At 36.8% G+C, this 16,794-nt stretch overlaps 1 protein-coding gene across 1 annotated transcript in view; it reads left to right on the top strand.

The window, feature by feature from the left end:
• The first annotated feature begins 11,534 nt into the window (after positions 1-11,534).
• The window catches only part of Pot1 (protection of telomeres 1), a 50,292-nt gene continuing 45,032 nt past the window's right edge, over positions 11,535-16,794 (top strand). The window contains exons 1-3 of the mRNA XM_048340160.1: positions 11,535-11,739; positions 12,793-12,865; positions 14,914-14,999. The gene's annotated coding sequence lies outside the window, so the exon portion shown is untranslated. The remainder of the gene's footprint in view (positions 11,740-12,792; positions 12,866-14,913; positions 15,000-16,794) is intronic.

Below are 16,794 nucleotides of genomic sequence, written 5' to 3'. Positions count from 1 at the left end.
ACATGAAGAAATGTTCAACATTTCTGGCCAAAAAAGAAATGCAAATAAAAGAAATATTGAGATTCTACCTCACCCCAGTTAGAATAGCCATAATCAAGGAAACTAACAATAACAGATGCTGGTGGGGACATGGCCAAAGGGAATGCTACTACACTGTGAGTGGGAATGTAAACTTGTTCAACCACTCTGGAAAGCAATATGGAGGATTCTCAAAAGATTAACACATAGCTTCGCTATGACACAACAATCCCATTCTTGCACATTTATCCAATAGACCACAAAGCCACACTAAACATGACATTTTATTTTTTTTCTTTCTTTCTTTCTTGTCAAAGAGAAGTACAGAGAGGTTACAGTTTCATGTGTAAGGCAGTGAGTACATTTCTTGTTCAACTTATTACTTCCTCACTCATTTTCCCCTGCCTCACTCCTCCCCCTTTCCCTCCACCCCCCCCCATGAGTTGTACAGTTGGTTTACACCAAATGGTTTTGCAAGTATTGCTTTTGGAATGGTTTGTCTTTTTATAACAATGGTATAACACTTGTTTCCATAAATAACATGGAAATCATTTTGCTTAGCTTCATCTTGTGCTGGAGCCAGCCAGCAACGAAAGGAAATCCTGATTGAGGGGGCAAGGATTAAAGAAAAAGAAAGATACAAGACAAGAGACAAAAGACAAAAGACAAAAGATGGGGTTCAGGAGGTCTGCAGCTCAAGATTGTAGCTCAAGACTGCAGCACCATTTATTCTTAACTTCCAGCTTATATACAGTTTAGTAACCAGGGAATGGCATAGGATTAACTAAGGTTTAAGAAAACAGGAAGACCCTGAAGTTGGTAAATGACAAGAGGCAGTAAAACAAGATAAGGTTGAATGGTTTACATAAAACAGACTCTTGTGGACATAATAAAACATCTCAGGATTAGTACTGTCCTTCAAGTAAACCATGTCCTTGCATGTCCTTGAGATAACAACATAGCCAGAGGTTAGGATGACCTTTGTTGCTGACTCCCTAAGCCATGACCTTGCACTCTCTTGAAATAACATAGCCAGAGGTTAGGATGAACTTGCTGTTGGCTCCCTACAATCTTTTATGTTCATAAGGGTGTATCTACTGGGCTATTGTGATCTTCTGCTATGACTAGCCTAAACCTGTACTAATTATTCCCGATATAGAGTCCACATTTCTTTGGGCCTGGCTCACTTCACTTAGTATGATTTTTTTCAAGTCTTTAGATTTCCTTGCAAATGGGGCAATGTCATTCTTTCTGACAGAGGCATAAAATTCCATTGAGTATATGTACTACATTTTCCTGATCCACTCATCTACTGAGGGGCATCTGGGTTGGTTCCAGATTCTAGCTATGACAAATTGTGCTGCGGTGAACATTGTTGTGCTGGTGGCTTTAGTGTGTTCTTGTTTGTGGTCTTTTGGGTAGATGCCCAAAAGTGGGGCTGCTGGGTCTTAGGAGATTTCTATGTTTAGCCTTCTGAGGGCCCTCCATACCACTTTGAAGAGTGGTTGAACAAGTTTACATTCCCACCAACAATGTAGTAGGGTTCCCTTTTGGCCACATCCCTCCAGCATTTGTTGTTGTTGGTTTTCCTGATAGTGGACATCCCTACTGGGGTGAGGTGGAATCTCAATGTTGTTTTGATTTGCATTTCTTTTATGGCCAGTGATGTAGAGGACTTCTTCATATGTCTCTTGGCCATTTTCATTTCCTCTTCAGAGAAGTCTCTTTTTAGGTCTTTAACCCATTTGATGAGGGGCTGGTTTCTTTGAGGATTTGTTTTGGAGGAATTCAATTACTTGAGTTCTATGTATATTTTAGATATGATGCCTTTGTCCATTGTACGGCTGCTAAAGCTCTTCTCCCAACCTGTGGGCTTTCTGTTTATCTTGCAAGCTATGTCCTTTTCCCTGCAGAAGCTCTGCAGTTTAATGTAGTCCCATTTGACATTTTATTTTTGAGACAATTTTCATTGAGACAAATTTCATATCCCATGTTTACTGAATAAAGCACATTTTCAAATCCATAATGGCAGAAGAGATGATTTTATTATAAATAACACTAAATTGCCACCTTGTAGGCTGAGCTGTGAGACCAGGAAAGGCTTAAGAGTTGGAATATGGCCTTGTAAGTACTGAGAAGGCTGAGAACTGGACTCTGAAAAGGTTAAATTGATAAGGCAAAGCAAATGTGTAAGTTACCATTAACTGGACTCCATGATGTTTGAGTTAGAGTTGTTTGGACCCTATAAAGCTTGAGACATTGGGACTAAGATGAATGTATGTGTTCTGGTTAAATGTTCACCACTTCCCTCTGCTCCCTAACAATAAAGGAGCAAATTATTATTATGTACACAAACTGTGTCTTATGTTACTGACTGTAACTACAAGATAGATTGATACCTTGTTTTCTGCATGTACCTGTATTAACCTCCCCTGTACTAAAACAAATTGGTACAGGAGCTTGGAGTCCAACAGCCTGTAATCCTTGACCCCCTGGTCCCCACTTGCCTTACTTTCTTTCTTTGCTGTTCTCATTTCTTCAGCTCCTGTATCTCATCATGCTGTTCCAGGTTGAAGGTAGCAACAAAATCTCCTTGGTAAGAAGACCTGGACTATGCTGTTATAGGTTCTGTTATCTAATAAACCTAAATGAAATGGTTTCTAACTTGAGGATTACTTGAGGATTATACCATTTAAAGAGTTTTAAAGATGTGTGTATACATATATATGTATATATATATCACAAATACTGATATACAGGTAGACAAGTAGATATATAAAATGTCATTATCACTACTCTAAGTTAAATACTTCTAAACCTCTAAGTTTTGTGCTTGTTTTTAATTAAAGAATCAGAGGGTAATATGTCAGTTAATGTAATATGTCACATAGTGCTTTTGGTAGGCGTTGACAGTGAGGAATCTTGGCAGATATGTGAAGGAGCACCACTCTGAGGAATGGCCTGATAGCTGCATCACTTCTGGCTTTGTTTTGAATTTGGTCCTCTTTTGGTCGGGGTATGCCTGCCAGGAGTAAAGTATACATTTTCTCATTTGCTACTGGGAACAGGGAAGTGTGACTTCCCCTGATATCACTATAGATATGTACAGAAAGGAAAATGTACCCCATCCTAGGATGGCCAGCAGACATTGTATCACCTCTGTATATGTGCTGGGTCATATGCTCATTCCTAAATCTGTAAGTGTGCAAACAACACTGGAATATTCTACTAGAAGATGGATGGCTTGATACAAATGATATCTGTCAGAATAAAAACATTTCTTTTTTGAATGTTTTTATTATCTTTAAGGACTTGTACAATGGAATGGCCACTCTCTGAGGCAGTTTATGCATCGAGTACGTCTTTTTATGCATTTTTGTTACTGTAAAGAGTACATTTATTTCTTTTTGAATTATACCCTGCTGAGCTCTTTCCCAGTTTTCCCCTTATGACCCCACCCATGAGTTTTGTTTTAATTTATTTATTTATTCTCAAAGTGATGCATAGAGGGGTTACAGTTTCATGTGTAAGGCAGCGAGTACATTTCGTAACAAACTTGTTACCTCTTCCCATATTTTTCTCCCTCCTTTCCCCCTCCTCAATCTCCATCCCCACCCATGAGTTTTACAGTTCATTGTCAACATAGTGTCAGGGATTATCACTGTTGTACATCCTTTCTCCCACCATCTCTCTGTCCCCTCTTACCCTCCAAAAGACAGATAAATGAACAAACAGGACAAAAGGAAAAGAAAACAAAACCAGCAAGCAAGCAAAAAACCTCTTGTTTCCATTTCCTGGAGTTCATTTCAATAAGTATTATTTTCTATGATCAGATGCACATAGGTATTGAGCCTTTGTGTTCCTCTCCTAATACCCTCCTTTGGCCTGACTGTGTGTGATGGTATAGAGAACCCGTATACTTTTTAATGTCCTAGTGTGTTGGGTTTTTTCAACCATCCAGTGTTTTACTTCTGCAAGTAAACATGCTAGCTACCACAAGTTAGGGAATCCATGTAACCTGTGTTTCTCTGGGTTTGGCTGAGGGCATTTATCCCACGAAGCACAAACAAGGCTACACTAAAGCTACCAGCACAGCCATGTTTTATGATAGCATTATAGCCAAGATATAGAATCAGCCCAGATGCCCCTCAATGGATGGATGGATCAAGAAATGTGGTATATATACACAAAGCAATTCTACTCCTTCAGAAAGAATGACATTGTACCATTCATAAGGAAATGAAAAGACATGGTAAAGGATACTGTTTGAAATTCAGTGCATCTTGATTAATGTAACCACTCTCAACACTCTCACCCATCCCTTCCAACCCATTCCTCCTCTTGTTTTAATTTCAGGTTATGTATTGAAGGTTTTTGCAATTTAACAAAACAGTTTATATCTTGACAAAAGCATTTCTAATGTAAGTAAAATTAAGGAGGACAACAATCAAGATTACTTTTATTATTTTCACATCAAATATGAATAACATTAGCATATTTGTTTGCATAATGAGATAGTTCTTGATGGATACATACAAACAATAACACAGAATCAATCTTTTTTTCCCTTTTTACCATTTTCTTTCATGCCATAGACTTAGTCTTTGTTAAGCAGGCATGCCTCTAAACTTTGGATCTGTTTACCCCTTCTTAATATTGAAATAAGTAGCAATAAAAAAGTGTTCTTATTCATCTGTTGTGTTTATTTTACTATGCCAGATGCTGATGCCAAACTATAAGTTGAATATATCCTTCCTAGTAATCCTGAGATTACTAAAGTGACTGTATGCCAATCATTCTATTCTTCTCTAACAATGAGAACGATTAAATAATTGAGGGAGAATATCAATGCCATTTAATTCCCTAATTATAATAGTATTCATAGCTATCATTCTATCAGTACACAGTCATTGATGAGAGAGTTTTAAGGAGGAACAATTTACATTTACCCTCATAAAGTCTCATTGTTATTGTACACATATATAAAATGAGTAAACCACCCTCAATTTTCATTAAAAGGACTACATATTTTCTTTTCCATTTTCTATCAAAATGTATGAACATAATGAATAAAGGTAGAAGCAATTTACACCAATAGGTAAAAGTTCTGACAAAGTTACAAGATGCAATTTTGTGCTAAAAATGCATTTGGAACCTAACACAAATAATTCCCAGTTACAAGTAATTGTAATCTTTAAAAACATGAAAACTCCTAATAGTATTTCCATTATCCAAAAGAATTCATTATAAAGATTCTAAATCGATCACTTACAGAAACAGGAGAAAGAAAGAGAAAATTTTAAGGGTAACTTTCAGAACTGGACCTTTTTTTTTTAATTAACAAACCATGCTTTTCAATTTTAAAGTTACAAAAAATAAAGGCTGTATAGGTTCATGATTTTCCAGGACATCTTTCAATGATGTAAAATACATGCTGTGTGGACGCTAAATTCAAGATATATCCTCTACTTCCCATAGCTTGAAGAAGTTGACTCTCTCTAAATAATATGCCTTAGATGTCTGTTAATTTGTGGCAGATCTTTTCCTTCTAATTTTTTCCCACTTTTCTTCTTTGTATATGTATTGTTTCAATTATGCATTCATTAAGTTGGACTTTAACCAAGCTTCTCATTGATTTTTTTTCTCAAGTACTCCATTTATTCTCAAGTGCTCCATAACCTCAATAGCTTTGCTAACAATCTCTTTTTTTTAGTGTGTGATTAGGGTATAGGATAGGGGGCAAAGTGTGGACTTATTGTGGCAATCATAAAAACTATTCTACTTTTTCTGGTTACATTTCAATTTTTCTTCTTTCCTTTTATCTCACATCTCTACAAAGAAATCTACATAACCAGTCATTCTTTTACGCGACATGTTTTTTCACAAACATGTATAGGTCCTTTGGCAATTTGTTTTCTGAGTGAACATACAGAAGAATTTTCATGAATGCAATTATTTTGACTCAATATGCATTTTGGCATAATTTAATTCATTATTATCTCTGTTGAGTCAGACTTAAAATTCTGTGCCTATTATTCAATGAGTTGTATATTTTGGTATTCGGAATATTTCTAAGACAGTAAAATGGCACACTCCTCCTATCCTTGAAACTTTTGGTGCTTCTTTCTTCACCAATGCTTTACTACACAAATTTATACCCACTGTTGTGATTACTTGATTTTCAGACTTTTATTTACTATTTTCAGTTATTTGTTTTTGCTTCAATACATAGTTTACTCATTAGCATCCCATTTATGCAAAGTTTTTCAACGAATTTTCCTATATCCACCCTAACTTTCTACCCCACTGGACGTAGTGATAAGAGAATCTAAAAGAAACTAAGAGAAGGATCCCACCTGATAAAAATGAATTCTCTGTAACTAGGATAGAAGAGGAAATCATCAACTCTAAAAAGTGTTGGATATAGAAATTTGTACGCATATATATGTACATATGTATATGTTATACTTATGTGTTCATATTTTAAGTAGAAATATCATTTTTTTTAGTTAGGTGAGCTTCCCTAAATTCATAGGTCCAGCTACTAAGGGTAGATTAGGAGAATGTTAAACTCAGAAATTTGAGTCCACACTGAGTTACATAGAATCTGGGAGAGGAGAGACAGCAAGTAAGACAGGCAAAAAGATACAGTGATAGAGACCTGTCAGTGGTCCATAATGTACATTTCCTTATATATGAGGATATATATTCCCTTCTTTCTTGGAAAAGGTAGACAATTTGTCTGTTTTCCATTGTTATACATAACTTTATACTGGTGCTCATTCAACAATCAGTATCTTTCTTTTTATGTAATCTCCTGATGCATTTCATGTGTCTGTGTATATATGTATGTGTGTATATATATGTGTGTATATATATACATATATATTAGATATAATGAAAGGTGTTGCCAACAGGATCTGTGGATCATGAGAAAGAAAATTATTATATTATTAGGCATGATATCTTACTGCTCATTTCTCATGTATTTATTGGCAATCAAGTGAGCAAAACAGCCTTAGTCACCTGCTCTGGTGAAAGAGTCAATTTCACAGGATGTTAACAGTTCATTAGTGCTCTGGGGAAAGGGGGGAATGTAGCAAAAATCTAGATTTGTGCATAAGTATAAACCAAATTGTAAAATTTGGCTTATTGGAGAAGGTTATCTTTGAAGGTGTGGAGGATATGATTAGCATTCTAGTACAGGAGTCTAAGCTTCACATGACCAGCAAGGAAGACAATTTATCTGGAGTGAGTGAACATGAAGTAGTTAAATAAGCATAGCAAAAAAGTTTGAGCCTATCTAGACTGTTAGACAAATCAAAGGACTTTGATTTTTTTTTTTTACTCATGTCATATTGCAGAGCCCCTGGTGTTTTGAGTAGCAGAATGGGTGATAATACCTGCTGTTTGGTTGGAAATGGAGCACTGGTTATCGATAAGAAGAAGGATGGAAAATGAAGTCTCAAGGGATTTTCTGTGATTGTATTTCAGAAATCCAGTCCAGAAAGTATGGTGCCTTGGATCACAGTCATGGTGATAGAGGTCATAATCACGGTGCTAATTCTGTGTATAGTTTAGTGGGTGGCCCATAGAAATTCCTCACTGTTGTTCAGCATGGTCTTATTGGTGGTAGCAAATGACACAAATTAGACAAATTAAAACTAATACATGCTAGTAGAATTCACAACACTTAGCAATGAACCCCAAATTAGGATGGTTGATTCCTTATTAAAAACTCAGCAATTACTCTGAAAATTTCTCTAGGTTTTAATGGCATTTGTTTTTTGTTTTTTGTATAGAATAATTCATGCTTCATCTATCCTTAGCCATTTTCTGTGGGATTTTTTGCTTCTGTGGATAATAATTACCTTCACTTACTTCACCTTCTATTTGAACTTGTAAATTAATTGTCAAAGCACATTTATGTATACATAAATGCCTATCCCAACTTCTTTTTTATTTGTTTTGGTCGGTCATGGGGCTTGAGTTCAGGGCCTGGGTCCAGTCCCTGAACTCTTCTGCTCAAAGCTAGTGCTCTAACACTTTAAGCCTTAGCTACACTTAAGTTTTTTGGTGGTTAAATTGGAGATAAGAGTCTCATGGACTTTTCTGCCCAAGTTGGATATGAACTGTGATTCTCAGATATCAGCCTCCTAAGTAGCTAGGATTACAGGAGTGAGCCACTAGCATCCCGCTCTCTATCCCAACTTTTTTAGGAAAGAATCTGACTTACTCAGTTCAAGTAATAGATTCATTGACTGACTATGCAGTGATGGTTAGAGTACTTTCGCTCTACTTAAATTGAGGAATACTTATAGTATTTGCAGTCCTGGATCCTTGAATGCCAAAGGTAATGGGACAACCTGACAGATTTGGAGGCTTATAGCTCCAGGTCCTAAGGACCATAGGGAAATAGCTCTAGAATCAAAGAGACAGACTTACAGATGCACTTGTTCAAGTTGGAGGCTTACTGCTCTAGTCTTTGACTGTCAATGGCCCAGCAGAGACCAGCTTGTGTAATCCTCAACCCTCAGCAGCAGCTAGTGTTACAGCTGCCAAGTGTAGGATTCCATGGCCCTTTACATTGGATTTTGCCAATGGTCTTAGGCGTACAATGTCAGACCCTTGCCTACGGCATGTTTCCCTTTCCAGAACTCTTCTAGTGACCAGTGTCCAAAATTTCTTGTCATTACTCTCCATAGGCTTCTAGGTTTTTTTTTTTTTTTTAATGTTTCTACTTACCTGTTTCCCCTGCTGTCTCTGTTCTGAGCTTTTCTGCTCCTGGTTACTTTGCACTTCTTGCCACTACTACTAGTTCCACTGCTGCCATTTGCTTCTGCTGCTGCTTTGGTTGTTATAGGTGCTGCCATCTTCCCTTTCTGTTAGACTTTAGCCTACTCTATCCACAATAAAGACCATAAACAGGAAAAAAAAAAAAAGAAAGAAAAACACCCAGCAGCCTTTTCTTGTGACTAATGCTGCAACATCAGAGAGACCAGGAGGTGGGTGTCACTTGTCTGGAAAAGTGAGCTGAAGAGCCTGATTATGTAAGAAAGGGTTAGAACATAGGTATGGCATGCATACTTAGCATTGGAATTTTACCAAAGCACAGCACATCTTACAGTTCCACTAATTTCAGGCCTTGCACAAGAAACAATCATAGGCCTCCAGTTGCATTCATCATAAGCTTTCTGCACTGGGTACCAATGCAAGCAGGCCTCTGGCCTGCAGGGAAATAGCTACAAGATAAAGAGAGGTTATAAGAGTTCATTGATGCTTGCCTTGGAATGATGTCTTCCAAGGCAATGGCAGGTTGCTTGGAGCAACTGGAACTTCTGCAAGGCCTCCTGAAGCAGGAGTCATATCTTCAGCAACAGCGCTGATTGTAGAAGTCCTCTTCAGTGACTGGCATGTTTTCAGTGTAACAATAAGTTATCCCAAACAGCCAGGCTGCTATGAGGGCAGTCTGGTCATTTGCCAATGGGTTGTTTGACTGCCAGCTCCCCACTTGGGAAAGGCAGGAAAGAAAAAGGATCTGAGAACAGCCATTCAAGTGGTTCAGAAGCTTATTCTCAACAGTTCAAATTATTCAAAGGAAAAAAAATCAAGAAATTAACATTATTCACACAGTTAACATAGTTTATTTGTTCCAGTGATGTATTTGAGCCATGATCCTCAGATTTCTGAGTAGCTAGGATTAGTAGAGTAGCTAGGCATGAACCAACAACATGTGGCTTACCTTCATGTATTTCTCTATAAATACAGTTCAAATAAAGTTATCTGGCTTCATAGATAAATTTAACTTTAAAATGAAGGAAACATAATGTTTTGGAAGGAATTTGATATTTTTTATTAAAACAATGACCTAAATTTTATTTTAATTAACCAGAAAGAAATTGAAGTAGAAATCAAGGGACACAATGTTAAGAAAAACAGTGTTTCCCCAAAAGACAAGGCATAAATTCTAATAAGAATGCTCTGAGCTGAGAATAGAGTATCTAGAAGAGGAAAAACAGCCTCCATTCTTGTTCCAGTACTGAGATAAGCCTTGGCCTTTCACTTGTTTTCTAGGAAGGAGCCAGCCAGCTGTAAGTCCTGAGGACACACACTGGTTTTGAAGTGGCAGGCCATTAAATTCACTGACAGACCTTGAAAGCTTTCTCTGTGATTTGAAAGAGGTAGATACATACCTAGAACAAAAATAGATAGGTTTACATGAAAAGATGTTTTTCAAAAGAGATATTCATTAAATATTTTGGTATTCCTTGAATATATTTTAATGAACATATAGTCTTGAATATTACAAACCTAGAAAATGAGGAAAATGACATAACAGAACACAGATCAAAATACGTTTTGAGAGGAAATTGTAACTGCAGAGCTCTTACTTGTCTCTACCAGCTTAGGCTCCATGTATGAACCAGAGGGACATGAACAAGGGAGACTGACTAAAAAGAAAGCTTTCTGATGAACACATAGGCACTTCACATATTACTTATTTACATATTTCTTCCTGATAATTATATACATAAAGGAGACTTTAGTACAAAGCAGACTTAAAAATATTTGTGTAGTTTCTTTTCACATGCATTTGCACCGAGGTGGCTTTAGCTACAGAAAATGATGGAAAATATATTAGAAATTAGCAGAGCATACACTGTCAACAAAGTCGTAAACTACAAAAATTATAATCTTATAAACAGATTGCAATGCTCCTTTATCTTGTTGGACAATAACATAACTCTGGTGGAATTCTGTCAATGCCATTAAAAGAATTTTAAATAACACTTATCTTTGTATAAACACTTCCTTAAAGTAACTGCACTCGGGTGCTTAATTCAGTGAAACCGGAATTCCCTTCCAATAATATGGAATGGAATATTAAACCCAGTCATGTTTTCTCTACTTGTACCGCAGCAGTCCGCGGCCCCAGCGGAGAAGGCGGGAAGAGGTAAGGGGCGGGGCCAAGAGGAACTGAGAGCCTGATAGGCCAGCCCTGGGCTACGCTCCCTTCACTGGCGCGTCTGAGGCGGATTCGAACCCCCAGTGACCCTTGCACGCATGCGCGAAAGCTAAACGCTGGGTGGGCGGGCGTTTGTGTGCGTGTGACGTCACGCTCGCGGAACCAAACGCGTTCCTAGCTGCGTGCGGGTGAGTGAAAATTGAAGTAGGTTTTGGAGTCCTTGGCCTGGGTAGAGGTTGGGGAGGGCCCTGGGTGGACATGGTGGGGAGGCGGATTCCGTTCCGGTACGCGTGTGGTGTCGTTCTCGCAGAGGAAACTTCCCTGTGGCTATGGCCGCTTTCTCTCTCTGTTGTCTCCCCGGGCTTTGGAGATCCTTGCTAAATCCAAGGCCCTGCCCTCCGGGCACCTTAGTGGTCTGGGTGTGTTTGGTTACTTTACTTTAAAATCAGATAGTTCTGGAAGCTTAAAAATTAAGATTATACTCGCAATGCACAAGTGAACTCCAGTTCAGTTGTCGGGTTTTTGTTTTTGTTTTTGTTTTCCTTTTCTTTAGAAATTGGAGGGCGGAGGCTACTCATAGGCCCTGGAAACACCTGCTTTGGGGACAGTGCTGCAATGCAATATTACAACTGCCAGAGGGATTGACAAGGCCCCCAAAGAGAACATTTCATCCCTCCTCCCCAGTTTCAGTTTTAATTCATAGTGGTAACATGTGTTTGTGAAGCTTTTACAGATCTTAAAACTAGCCAACCAAGGTACGTACACAAACAGCTTAGAAAAGAATTAAGTTTCAATTCCTTAGACGTGTGCTTCCTGTTGGTAAATAGTCCATTGGCCTTGGCACCTACCCCACCCCAACAGTAGAAGTAGTAGTAGGAGGAGAAGAAATGCAAAACTAAGTCAAAGAGGCTTAAAGCAGCATGATTGTTTACTTCATTTTTGGAACAAAAAGCTGTTTTTTATATCTTGTTTGAATTTACTTTGACCATCACTGAGAAGCAGAACTGATATGCCACTTGAATTATTAAAAGAAGTTAATGGAGTTACTGAAGTTCAGCCAGTAAGTAATTTACACAAAGTAGATTTCAGATGCCTACAGCCAGATTGTGATTATAACAAGAAATATATTCAGATAAGAAGTTTCTTAAGTCAGAATGCACATTTGTCCTCAAGGGAATAGTATTGTTTATAGTTGTTTCTTTATGAGAGCTGTTTTAAGAATAGTTTTATGTTTTTAAATTACAGTTGAGGTTTCAACTGTAATTCAATAAATCCCTCTTACTGTGATCATTTATTGGATTCTGTGATTTACTGGAATAAGTTTTCACAGGCACAAAGGAGAATGATTATGGTTACTATACTAAAAGGAGCACATTTTTGTGAAGTTTGACATGTTGCTACCCAATCTCTACATCTAATTGTGATAGCATTGTAATACCTGGACATGACTTTTTGTTTCTGATGTGTTGAGTCATGAAAGTTGAACTAGAACTTCCAGAATTGTACTTTATTTTTATCCTAGGTAGAAGCAGCTATGTGTATGTTGGATTTTGATGCTACCTTAAAGATATGGAGGCCTCTTAGCAGGTACCAATAAGAGAAATACACGATTCGCATTGAGTTCAAACTACTCTGCCTCCAATAAAAGAATATATTGTATATGGCAAGTTTAGAGGAGACATTCTTACTTTGGAAATAGTGAAATAATCTAGTTGAGCAATGATATTGAATCAGTGGCTAAAGAATGTTGGAAAGGATGTAGATAGAAAAAAATATTCTAATTTTAACTACTTTTCTCTCCATTTCAGGGAAAACTCTTACTTATCTTTTCTCTAAGTTTTTGTAAAACTGGAACAGCTATTTTGAAGATTGGACTTAGAGGTTGGTGTGTGGGTAAACTCTTGTTTCTGCTTAGCTTTTTACCTGTAATCTAAACACATAAATATACATTCGCATACATACACATATATCAAACAGTTTTTAATAGCTAATACATTCCAGTAATACAACAACCAATATGCAGTAAAAAATTAGATTTTTTTCTTACTAATATTGTTCTTTGGTAGCACTGGAGTTTGAACTGAAGGCCTTGTACTTGGTGGGCATGTGTTCTACCAGCTGACTCATTCCCTTATCCCTTTTTCCTTTAGTTATTTTTATCTGATACGAACCATGATCCTCTTACATATAACTCATACGTAGCTGTATTATAGGTACCTGCTTCTTTCTACACAAGCTTACTTGTTGAGAGGGGTCTTGCTAACTGCATAAGCTGGCCTTGAACTGTGGTCCTGTAACCTCAACTTCCCAAGTAGCGGTGATTACAGTCATGAGCCACTGGGCCAGGCAATAATTATCTTTTCAATCTCTTTCCCACCTTCTTTTCTTCAGTATTACCTTAAATTCATGTATTTTCACACCTAGTCTTATTTTATTACCTAACTGCTCTTCCTATTTCTAGTTTTACGGTATATCTTAAGTAAGTGTCCTTATATAGGGGAAATTCCTTTTTTTAGCCATCCTCCTGGTAAGATGGGAGTATTTGAAGATTATAAACTAGACCTCATTTAAAGTCTGTAATTAAGGCCAGGTGTAGCAGCCCATGCTGTGTGGGAGGTGGAGATCAGTAAGATTTTGCTTTGAGCACAACCTGGAAAAACACATTAGGGAGACCTCATTCTCAAACTAGGCATGATCATGCATGCCTGAGTTCCTTGATGTGTAAGAGCCGTTGGTAGGAGAATCATATTCTGAGTCTGTTCCTCCTAGTCTCCACAAGACTTTATCACCAAAATTACTAAAGCATAAAGATGTTGGAGCATGGCTCAAATAGTAGAGAACTTGCTGAACAAGTATGGTGCCCTGAATTCAAACTCCAGTATTATTAAAAATAAAAACAAATAATGTCTGTAATTGATTTGAAGACTAGTCTGTGGTGGAAAACGGATGGCTGCAACATTCGGCAACTGCTAAGAACCACCTGTGAAGCACACAGCTTTTGGGACTGAGGACACAGCAGTAACTCATCTTCCATCTGCCCATGGCTATGCTGAATGCTTCCTTGCTCTTCACACCTCTATAATACCAACATCCTAAATGGACATTTTCTTATGTGTTAGTTCTACAGATTGGTTCATTAGTGAAAAATAGAACTTTCACTAGATCCTGGGTTTATGTTTATGGACTGGGTTAGAGACAAAAGAAGTAATGAAGTGTTTTTTTGGGCACTTACAATTTTGAGATCTTCAACTGAAAGATAATGTACATTGCCATGAAGAATATTGTTGTATAATTTTAGCATTATTTGTGAACATACTTTTGGGGGTGCATTAAAGAATTGATTGTAACCTTGAAATTTCTTTGAAATCTCATTATTTCATTAAGGTTTTATCTCCACAGTAGGTGTCTTCTCTCCCAGCATGGAGGTATCACAGTTTATAAAGGAGCAGAGTGTGTGTATTGTTGAAGAGCCAGCTATTTGTAATTTTAATAGGATAATTAAAGAAATAATGAATGAACAGTATAGGAGACTCTGAACTGATGTCTAAATTAATTTGGCCATCACTAGAAATGAAACATTTTGAGAGGATCTGTTAGGTACTTTTAAATTTAATAACAGGAACTTATTCACTTTTTATTGGATATAAACATGAAATAACATAATAGATGATGATTATTTTATGATATTGCTGATTATAATAAAATTTCTATTTTCTGTTTATTTATTTTTGACTTGAAACTGGTTATAGTTTTTATTTTAATATATCTAATAGCAGTTAGCACTTTATTTTTACAGTATTTAAAGTATAAGTGCAAGCTGAAAGCTAATTGTAGTTAATTTCTCCAGATTACATTTTGAATTAACTTTTAAAATAAGTTATTTTGTTGTGTGTATAAAAGTGATGTGTGTTTTTCTATTTTCTTCACAGAGAAAATTCAAATTCAGAAGTCAATACTATATGCATTAGTTTTGGAAAAATTAGCAGAGGACTACAGCAAAGTTTTCTTTAATTTGGTAAGAATTTTATCCTTATTTCTTTGAAAGAATTTAGGGTTCTTAATCATGATGAATTTACCCTTTTTTTGAGATTTGTCTTATACTTTTAATTATGTTTTTTAAAAAAGATACCTAAGAAGTGACACTATTAAACTTAAAAAAGTCCTCTGATGGGTAAAACTGATTTTTAGCAAAGAGGAGCATTATCTTCTTTTGCTTTGTCCTAACTTATAATATGCATTTGAATGACAAATTAAATATATGTTGTATACATATACATAATATTCCTTATTTAATAAAAACAATTCTAATTGAAATTCATATAAACTATTGCTTTCGTTCATAATACTTCCTTACATTAAAAAAAAAGTTTATTCCTCTGAAATCCTAAACAAAGTAATGTGAAGGCCCAGGAAAGTAAAGATAGTTCAGTTTAAGAAAGATGATCATTGAAATACACATTAATGCAAGAAAGGGGAGAAAGTCATGTGATCATATCATTTGACACAAAAAATATTTCACCTGGGACTGGGGATATGGCCTAGTGGCGAGAGAGCTTGCCTCGTATACATGAGACCCTGGGTTCGATTCCCCAGCACCACATATACAGAAAACGGCCAGAAGTGGTGCTGTGGCTCAAGTGGCAGAGTGCTAGCCTTGAGCAAAAAGGAAGCCAGGGACAGTGCTCAGGCCCTGAGTCCAAGGCCCAGGACTGGCCAAAAAAAAAAAAAAAAAAAAAAAAAATTCACTTTACACCTTCCATGGGTAAAACACTCAAAGTAGGAATATGTAGAACTTCCTCACCATGATGAAGCGTATTTATAAACATCTTAAAGCTCTCAGTGATGAAATACTGAAAACTTTGTCTTTAGTACCAGGGACAAGATAAGGATGCTTTCTCTATCATTGATATTCAACATTCACATTCTTGATGTTGTACCTTTAGGAATGGAAACAGGCTATTGAATTGGCATGGCAGTAGCATGCCTCTGTGGCAAGCCTGCCCTGGAGGCCCTGAGTTGAAACCCCAGTGCTAATCCCCCCCGTCAAAAAAAAAAAAGCAAACAAATGTAAATAGCAAAATTTGGTTAGATTTTCTTAGCCTAAATAAAAGGAATGCATACACATGTAATACTTTGGAAATACATGATCAAAAATGAGAATGTGTGTCATAGTCCTTTATAGCAGCATCATCTGTTTGCACAGAATAAAGCACCTATCTCCACACTGCCACCAGAGTAAACACTACTGATGTGTGGCTTGAGATGTATGTAGTTGGTGTGGCTGAGGAAATAAGGTTTTAAATTTTATGCGACCCAGGGGTTGGGAATATGGCCTAGTGGCAAGAGCACTTGCCTCGTATACATGAAGCCCAGCACCACATACATAGAAAAGGTCAGACGAGGCACTGTGGCTCAAGTGGCAGACTGCTATCCTTGACTAGCTAGCTAATAGACATTTGGTTCGACAGATTAACCACTCTTTGGTGGATAATCTTAGAGATTATTTTTTCTACAAGTGTATTAAAATTAATTTTAAAAATTATATAAAATTTTAATCAATCAGCAGTTAGTGTTCAAATGAGTTGTTTAGCATTAGAACTTTTATGTAATATTGTATGAATATTGAAAATATGATTTCAAGCCATTTTGAATAAGGTTATTACAAGCATGTAAATGACATGAAGGAAAAATCTCTACTTTGCAAAAAAACTACCGTTTCAAATGATACTGTCTATTGTGTCTCTATTTTCACTTGCATGCATTTAGACTCAGTAAACATTTATTAAGGGTTGACATTTTGAAAGACACTG

The sequence above is a fragment of the Perognathus longimembris genome, chromosome 2 (genome assembly GCF_023159225.1).
Source record: "Perognathus longimembris pacificus isolate PPM17 chromosome 2, ASM2315922v1, whole genome shotgun sequence".
NCBI lineage: Eukaryota > Metazoa > Chordata > Mammalia > Rodentia > Heteromyidae > Perognathus > Perognathus longimembris.
This window is presented reverse-complemented; position numbering and strand designations above follow the sequence as displayed.